The sequence below is a fragment of the Notamacropus eugenii genome, chromosome 4, assembly GCF_028372415.1.
Source record: "Notamacropus eugenii isolate mMacEug1 chromosome 4, mMacEug1.pri_v2, whole genome shotgun sequence".
NCBI classification, from domain to species: domain Eukaryota; kingdom Metazoa; phylum Chordata; class Mammalia; order Diprotodontia; family Macropodidae; genus Notamacropus; species Notamacropus eugenii.
Window position 1 is genome coordinate 472,574,705 of NC_092875.1, and position 8,192 is coordinate 472,582,896.

The 8,192-nt window shown below is 47.8% G+C and overlaps 1 protein-coding gene across 5 annotated transcripts in view; it reads right to left on the minus strand.

Moving 5' to 3' along the window:
• The window catches only part of LHFPL2 (LHFPL tetraspan subfamily member 2), a 241,756-nt gene extending 233,841 nt beyond the window's left edge, over positions 1-7,915 (minus strand). For 3 of the 5 annotated variants that reach the window (XR_011966527.1, XM_072606415.1, XM_072606413.1), the window contains exon 1: positions 7,442-7,804. The gene's annotated coding sequence lies outside the window, so the exon portion shown is untranslated. The other 2 variants (XM_072606416.1, XM_072606414.1) reach the window with 1 other exon arrangement.
• Between the last annotated feature and the right edge of the window lie 277 nt (positions 7,916-8,192).

An 8,192-nucleotide genomic window follows, 5' to 3' on the forward strand; every position in this document is an offset into this window, starting at 1 on the left:
TGGCCCAGTGGATAAAGTTAAGGAAATCTGAGTTCAATTCTAGTCTCAGACACTTAGGAGCTTTATGACCCTCCCTGGTAACTCACTTAGCCTCCTTCAGCCTCAATTTCCTCATCTGTAAAATGGACAAGAAAATAATACTAGCACCTACTTCTCAGAGTTGCTGTGAAGATAAAAAGAGGTTTCTGTAAAGTACTTTGCAAACCTGAAATTGTCATGCAAATACTTGCTATTTATCATCATCATCATCCTCATTATTTTTCACAGGGAACAATATTTATCAATGTCTATTTAGTGGAGAGTAAAATTTGAAAGAATACAAGACAGTGTTCTCATTTCGGAGAAATTTACCACGTGCTTAGGGGGAGAGGACAAAGCAAATTTACAAAGTGAGAGCTGAGCAATATTCTAAAACACCCTATAACTAAATTGAGTGACAACTGAGTGAATGCTAAGGGACCCTGGGAGCTCCTAACTGGGACTGCGGAGCCACGTGCTGAATAGATGGAGTAAAAACACATTGTTTTTAAATATATCTTCAGTGACCCACTTTCCACCCTGGTCCTGCTCCCAGTCTCAACCCTGTTCCATACCTCCGCCTCACTCATTTCCCATCTCTCTCTGACCTGGGGCATATTCACAGACCCATTCTCAGTTCTCTCCGAACACTGACTCCTAGTTAGATAACTGCTTAGCATTTGTTTGCCCACAACATCCTTCATTCTCACTCTTATCTGACATAATCCAGCTGTAGATCTAGCGGCCACTGATATGTAGGATATGTAGACTCTGTATCCCATGATCCAAAGGACAGTGTTGAGCATGACAGATGTGGAGAATCGTATACAATAAGCCCTGCTTTGGTTACTGTTGGTGGAGGGACAGTTAGGTGGTACAGTAGAGAGAGCACTGGCCTGAAGTCAGGAAGGCCTGTGTTCAAATTCAGCCTGGGACACTTACTAGCTGTGTGACCCTGAACAAGTCACTTAACCCTGTGTGCCTCAGTTTCCTCATTTGTAAAATGAGCTGGAGACGGAACTATTAAACCACTCCAGGATCTTTGCCAAGAAAACCCCAAACGAGGTCATAAAAAGTGAGCCGCTGAAACAAGAATGTAACAACACTTGGGTTGTGGGGCTTCAAAACCTTAAAAGCTAAGGGGGAACAGTCACCCAGCTTTTCTTTCACCTTATCCATCACATTTCCTAAGATAACGGGGAGAGAGTCAAGCAGCACTCAGGCTAGCTTCGCCTCTATTATGGACCATTGTCATTGGGTCATAGCTGAGAAATCAGGCTTCCTGGACGTATTACCCATTACTCTTCATCTCTCTGCCTTCTTGTCATTGTCCATACCCACCATTTCTTTTGGGTCATAGGTCATAGAAATGGAGGGGTCCTCAAGGGCTATCTAGTTCAGTCCCCTCATTTTACAAGTGTAGAAGCTAAGATGGGGGAGGCTGGCGTCTCTCACACCTGGTGTGCACATGCTCCTTACTTCTGCAAGTATAATCCCCTATTCACCTTAAGCACTATCTCCTCCAGAAAGCTGATCCTGAGGGACTTGCCAGCACCTTTGTCTTTCCGACCTCAGCACTAACACTATCCCAGAGTTACTTTGTACTACTCTATATATCTTTAGCATTTAATTTTGGGGGTAGCTATTGTTTCCCTCCCAATAAAAACACACTTCCCTTTCCCCACTTTGTATCCCCAGAACTTCCAACTTAATAAATGTTTGTTGAATGAATGAATGGTGCTTTGGCCTCATACCTTCGGGGTTCCATGACTGTATTAATAACACTTCTTCCCCATTTTGGTTCTTAGAATTTTATTTAGTCACAGACAGATGGATGGATACATAGAGAGATGCATATATACATACATACCTAGATACACGTTTCTTAAGCACTTATTATGTGTCAAACACTACGTTCATTGCTGATACAAATGAGTCATGGAGCTTACACGTTAACAGCAGAAGACATAATGGGAAAGTAGAAAAGGGGAGAGACACAAGGGAGAGATGGCAGGTGAGGTAGCAGCCTGATCTAGGGCAAGATAAGGAGAACCCAGAACCCAGAACTGGAGGCAGGGTCCTAAGGGGAGTAGTCCAAGGTACCAGTAAGTGCTTAATAAATGCTTGTTAGTTGACTAACCAGGCTAAAATATTTACTGAGTAACCACTCTTTGCACCCTACCCCTGTGTCTGTCTAGAATGGCTGAGGAATGGAGCTTTCTGGTTAATTTAGTCGTTTAATAAACTAAGAATTGCCAAATACATGTACATACATGCATATCTATTTATTTACCTATCTATCTATGTACTATGTATTGATTACCAATTTTCAAAGAACTACAATGCAAAAATATATTGAATAATCCACATTTACAGAGTATTTTCTCAACATGCATTATCTCACTTGATGCCTACATTAGCTGTGATGTAGAGAAGATAAGGGCACTAGTTTAAAGGTTTTTGTTCTTGTTGAGTCATTTCAGTCATGCCCAAAACTTTATGATCCCATTGGGAGTTTTCATGTCAAAGACACTGGAGTAGTTTGCCGTTTCCTCCTCCAGCTCATTTTTCAGATGAGGAAACTGAAGTGAACAGGGTTAAGTGACTTGTCCAAAGTCACACAGCTAGGAAGTGTCTGAGGCTGGGTTTGAACTCAGGAAGATGAGTCTTCCTGACTCCAGGCATGGCATTCTATCCACGGCACCACCTTATTATCCTAGGTCAACATGATTACCTTTGGGTATATAATCTCTTACCGACCAATGCAGATTGCATATCGAAAGCCCTCCATGCCTTAGCAATCAGTCTCCAGCCAAAATATTCACCACCTTGTAAGTGACTTGATGACAAGCCTCTCTGCCCTTGGCCAGGCCTGTCCTCAGACAAGGGGCCCACAAACCATTGCTGTCCTTGAACGTCTTCCAACTTGAGAAGGCCTGCATCTGTTTTCCTGACATGACCTTTGAGAAGTCAGGTTCATTTCAATGAGGTAAGTTAGCTTTTATTTAATGCCTACTTAGTGCATAGCACTGGGCTGAGTGCTGGGGAAGAAAACACAAGAGACCTTGTTCTCAAGGACTTTCCATCCTACTGGGGGTATATAAAATGTTCACAAAAGACTTCACTGCTCAGCTGTTTTTCGATCATGCCCAACTCTTCATGATCCCTTTTTAAGGTTTTCTTAGCAAAGATACTGGTGTGGTTTTCCATTTCTTTCTCCTCTTCATTTTACAGATGAGGAAACTGAGACCAACAGGGTTAAGTGACTTGCCCAGGGTCACACAGTATATGAGGCCAGATTTGAACTGAGGGAGATGTGTCTCCAGTCTCCAGGACAGGTGTTATGTACACTGTGGTACCACCTAGCTGCCCACAAAGTAGCACATTCAGAAAATATAGACAATAAATGTACAGTTTTGGGGGTAGGGCTAACAACTGAGGGAAACTGAGAGAAAGGCATCTTGAAAATGTTTGAACTGAGCCTTAAAGGGAGTTAGGAGTTCCAGGAAGTGGAGGTGATGTGGAGGAACATTCCAGAAGAAGCATGAAAGAATTCTGGCTAGTTAAGCCAGAACACAGTCTTGTGAAGAGGAATAATATGCAATTAGCCCAAGTAAAAGGGGAAAAAAATCTAGAGCCAGAATGCACAAGACTTTAAAAGCCAAACAGAAGAATTTTTATTTTATTTGGAGGACAAAGGAAAGTAGTTGAAGTTTCTTGAACTGGAGACTGACATGGTCAGACCTTTGCTTTGAAGAATATCAATTCGGCCATTTTCTATATAGCAGAGGGAAGAGACCTGGAGAGGAGGGGCTGAATTAAGAGGCATTTACAATGCTGACCAGGTGCGGGTGGCTGTTGTGGGAGCGGAAAGAAGGTGGTGCATGGGAGGGATGTCAAAGACTTAACTGGATTGGAGGGAGAGGGAGTGTGAAGAGTCAAGGGACCATGGTGACGAGAAGAATGTTTGTGCCCCAGACAGTAACAGGAAAATTAGAGGGAGGGGGAAGGGAATTATTTCTGATTTGGACATGATGAGTTGGGCCCACCAATGATTGAGGAGGAACTGTCAATCAGGGACTGGAGCTCAGGAGAGAAATGAAGGCTCAATGTGTATCTATATAGGGATAACAACTGAATACTTAGGAGGAAGGAAGGAAACAAGAATTTCTTAAGCACCTACAATGTGCCAGGTACTGTGCTAAGTACTCTACAAATACCTCATTTGATCCTCACAACAATTTACAAGAAAGGAAACTGAGGTAGACAGAGGTCTGGGTCAGTTGACTGCTCAGGGTCATACAGCTAGTATCTGAAGGCTGGATTTGAATTCAGGTCTTCCTGACTCTAGACTCAGTGCCACCTAGCCACCTCTGATCACCAATAGAGAGGAAAAGAGAAGAGGGCCCAGGAAAGAGCCCAGAGGTAAACCTGCCCACATAGGGAGAGGCATGGAGTATGAACTTGCAAAGGAGACTGAGAGAGATCAGTCTAACAGAAAGGGAGACAACCATAATAGGACCCTATCCAGAAAACCAAGGAAGAAAGAGTCTCAGAGAAGGAAAAGGGGAGGGCTGGGGTGCTTGTCATAGTGGACAGTCAGGTTAATGTGGGTCAGGACAACCTAGGTTTACGTCTCACCTCAGATACATAGTAGGCCCTGGGAAAGTAATTTAACCTCTAAGTGCCCCCATGCCATTTATCCAAGCAACTTTCTCAATGGTGGAGAACAATTGCTGATGTACACTAAGCAGTGGAGTTTCCTCATTACAAGCTGTCTACACACTGATAAAATCACAGGCTTGCACAAAAAATTTGATAATTAATGCAACAAAGACTTATTAAGTGCCTATAATGTTTTTGCTCCTGAAAGCCATTGGACTTTAGCTTGAAAAAAACTGGAAGGAACCTCAGGATCCATCAAATCCAACCCCTTTGTTTTACAGATGAGGAAACTGAGGCCAAGGGAAGTTGACTTGTCCAAGGTCACATAAGTAGTGTCAGAGATGGGCTTCAATGATTGAAAAAAATGACCTACTCCTTTGTCTTCAGAGCTTGAAATATAATGAGTGTGGGACACAATGACATGTACACATATAATACAAGGTGAGCTGGGAAAACAGATCAATGCAAAGTGCTGTAGGAAAATCTGATTGGGGAGAGACCACTTTCAGCAGGGGTGGGGAGCAGCATCAAGCCCAAGGGAGCCCTAGGGAAGGATTGCAACTGGCAGAGGGGAGGAAGGAGTTTCTTGACAGAGGACTGTGCTAATGCACAGATAAAAGTTTAAAAGTTATATCCCATCATTCAAGGTAAAGAAAACAATCCTAATGGATATACTTTTCCATATTACTTTTACAATAAACTCATAATTTATTCATTTTGGCAGAATAGTCTGCAGTAAAACTCTTAATTCATCACTCCACACTTTTCCTCGGGAGACTATCACTAATTCAGAAGCCATCAGCACAGACGAGCAGCGCAAATGACTGTTTTCAACATGCATCATTTTGCACTCAGCCACAATGGACTGCATCTACCCTCCCCTTGTCTGAGACCACCTTGTGTCTCATAATTTCCGCATATTCCGAGTAGACCCTTTTTAGAAAGCTCATTACCACTGCTATTGAGGCTGATGATTAGACTTCTGGAAAAAGTGGATTTTGACAGCTTTCAGACTTTACCCTGCTCATACCCCTTCCTTAATTACCTTAATAATTATCTCCCCTTCCCCTGTAAAACATTCACCGTATCTCTTGCAACAAAAATCCCTGTTGTCCAAGAGCTAAATGACCACTTACAGCATAAGGTATTCTCAGAACGTACCATTTTATTTGGTAGTAATTCAATTCCATCAAAGCTTATCCACTTTGGAATCAAATTTCTGCTAGGTGAACAATTTAAAGGTCTCACCACCACGAAGATTTTCTTTAATGACAGTTCACATAAATGAAACAATCTCAAATTTTATCTCCCTTTCTCACTAGCACTTTTTAGACACATTTTTAGTCCTCGCTTCCTCCCCGCTCGGGAGGGCAGAGGTAAATGGGAGGTAATGAACAGATACAGCAGTAAAAGAACCCTGGGAGAGGAAACGCCTGGTATCCATTCCCTTTTGAAAGCTAGCCATGGAAGGGATGGAAATCCCTGATTAGTGCACAAGACAGGAGCAACGGGCCGCTGCTAAAGGCAAGCCTGTCTGGGGCAGGGGGGTTTGCCCTCTCCCCTCCTCCAGCTGCTGCTCGGAGCCTTGGCTCTGGCTGGTTTTGTTTTCAAAGTTACACATTTTCTAGCCAGGAACTGATGGTAAACTGTAGACACAATCACAGTGGAGAAAACGAGAAATACAGGAAATGGTTCTGGGATGGGGGTAGTGGGAGCACAGGAAAAGTCTTTACTTGAACCCATGCCCGAACTTTCTCCCACCCCCTTCCCCTTGGAAAGCATCTCTACCCCTTCAAAGTCTGGTCCCTTCTCCAACAGCTTCTCAAATTGTGAGAATCTTTTAGTTTTTCCAAGTTCAAAGAACACTGGACCTCTACGTGGAAAAAAGAAAGCAGGCAAGCATGTGCTTAAATAAATCCAGAAACACACACAATCGCCTTTCAGTCCCTTACCCAGGCTGAACCCACAGAGACAATCGGCCCAGATGTGGTCTGCCCCACCTCCACGCCCATCTCTTTCCATCCCGCAACTACTCCACTCCCACCCCTTCACCCCGCTTCCCACAAAAATGCAGCCCGGGCGTTTGGAGCAGGCGCGACTGAAACACCCCCCCCCCCCCCCCCCAGTACTGCACGGAAAGGCGCTGGCACCCCACCTCAGCGGGAGTGCGGGGCGCCCAGGATGGACCAGCGCGGCGGGCGGAGATGAGCGCACGCAGCACCAGCTTAGGCACCAGGAGCACCCCCCCCCCCCCCCCTCAGCCGCCAGAGAGCCGGAGGAGCGGCCCAAGGAGCGGCCCCGCACGGCTCTGCCTCCCTCCAGCATCCCCCGGGGAAGCGGCTCCAGGAACAATTTCTTCCTCTCTTTTCTGCCGAGGAGCCAAGCGCAGAAGCGGCGGCTTCCTTCCCATTCTGCCCAAACCTCCGGCCCCGACCCCCGGCCAGACGGGGATCCCCCCCTTGTCTTCCTCCACCTCCCTCCCCCCCAGGCTCCCGAGTCGGAGCAAAGCAGCTTTGTGAGAGTCCAGAGAAAGCCCGCCCGCGACGGGGGGCTCACTCCGCAGCCGCTGTCCCGGAGCCCCAGGCCAAGCGAGCCCCGCCGGGCTGGGCTCCGCCGGCACCGCCGCCTGTCCTCGGGACAGGCTTCTCCGGCCAAGACTCCGCAGGAAAGCGGAGAAGAGCCCCGCGCTCGGGGCCCCCGGCCGGCCACCCCGACCGAATGAATGGGGCTGACCCCCCAACTCCTGCGCCTCACTTACCGGCCCGCCCAGAACACGGAGAGAGCTGCTGGCAGCCGGCGGGGACAACGACTCCTAGGGCTCGGACCCTGGGCCGGGGACTTCTCCGCAAGCCTTTTCTTCCCCTTACGCCTCTTTCCCACCTCGCTCTTGACCCGCTGGCCGCTAACCCCAGGACTGTGGAGTGGAGGAGGGACGAGGGAAAGGAGGAGGAGGCAAGAGCCCTGGGGAGGGGAGAGGGGGATCGAGAGGGGCTGGGGGAGGAGGAGAGGAACCGGGATTTAAGGCAGAGAGAGAGAGAGAGAGAGACTGACAGACAGACAGACAGACACAGAGGGGAGAGAGCGCGAGCGAGCCTCAGTCAGGGTCCAGGACCCGCCACACACTCACCCTGGACTTCCATTCACCAGGCTCTTGCCTCTCAGCACTTGGTCTCCAGCCCTGCAGACAGTCCCCTAGAAACTCGGGAGGGGGGCGTGGCGTCCCGGTGGGAGGGGCGGACAGAGCCGAAGGGGGTTCTCCTCTGGGGGCGGGGCAGTTGGGAGGTCCAGAAAGGAGGGGCCATCGGGGGCTTGGGGGAGGTGTCTGGGGGAAAGGGGGGGCGGAGAGCCAGAGATCTGGGCAGGGGGAGGGGATGGAGCTGAGAGGAGAGAGGTCCTGGCTGGCGGGAAGGGACCCAGGGGATGTCCTAGGGGAGGTGGGGGCAGGGGAGAGAGGTGTGTCTTGCAGAGAAGGGGATCCCGAAGAGGAGGGGCGAAAGAACTGCGGGGCG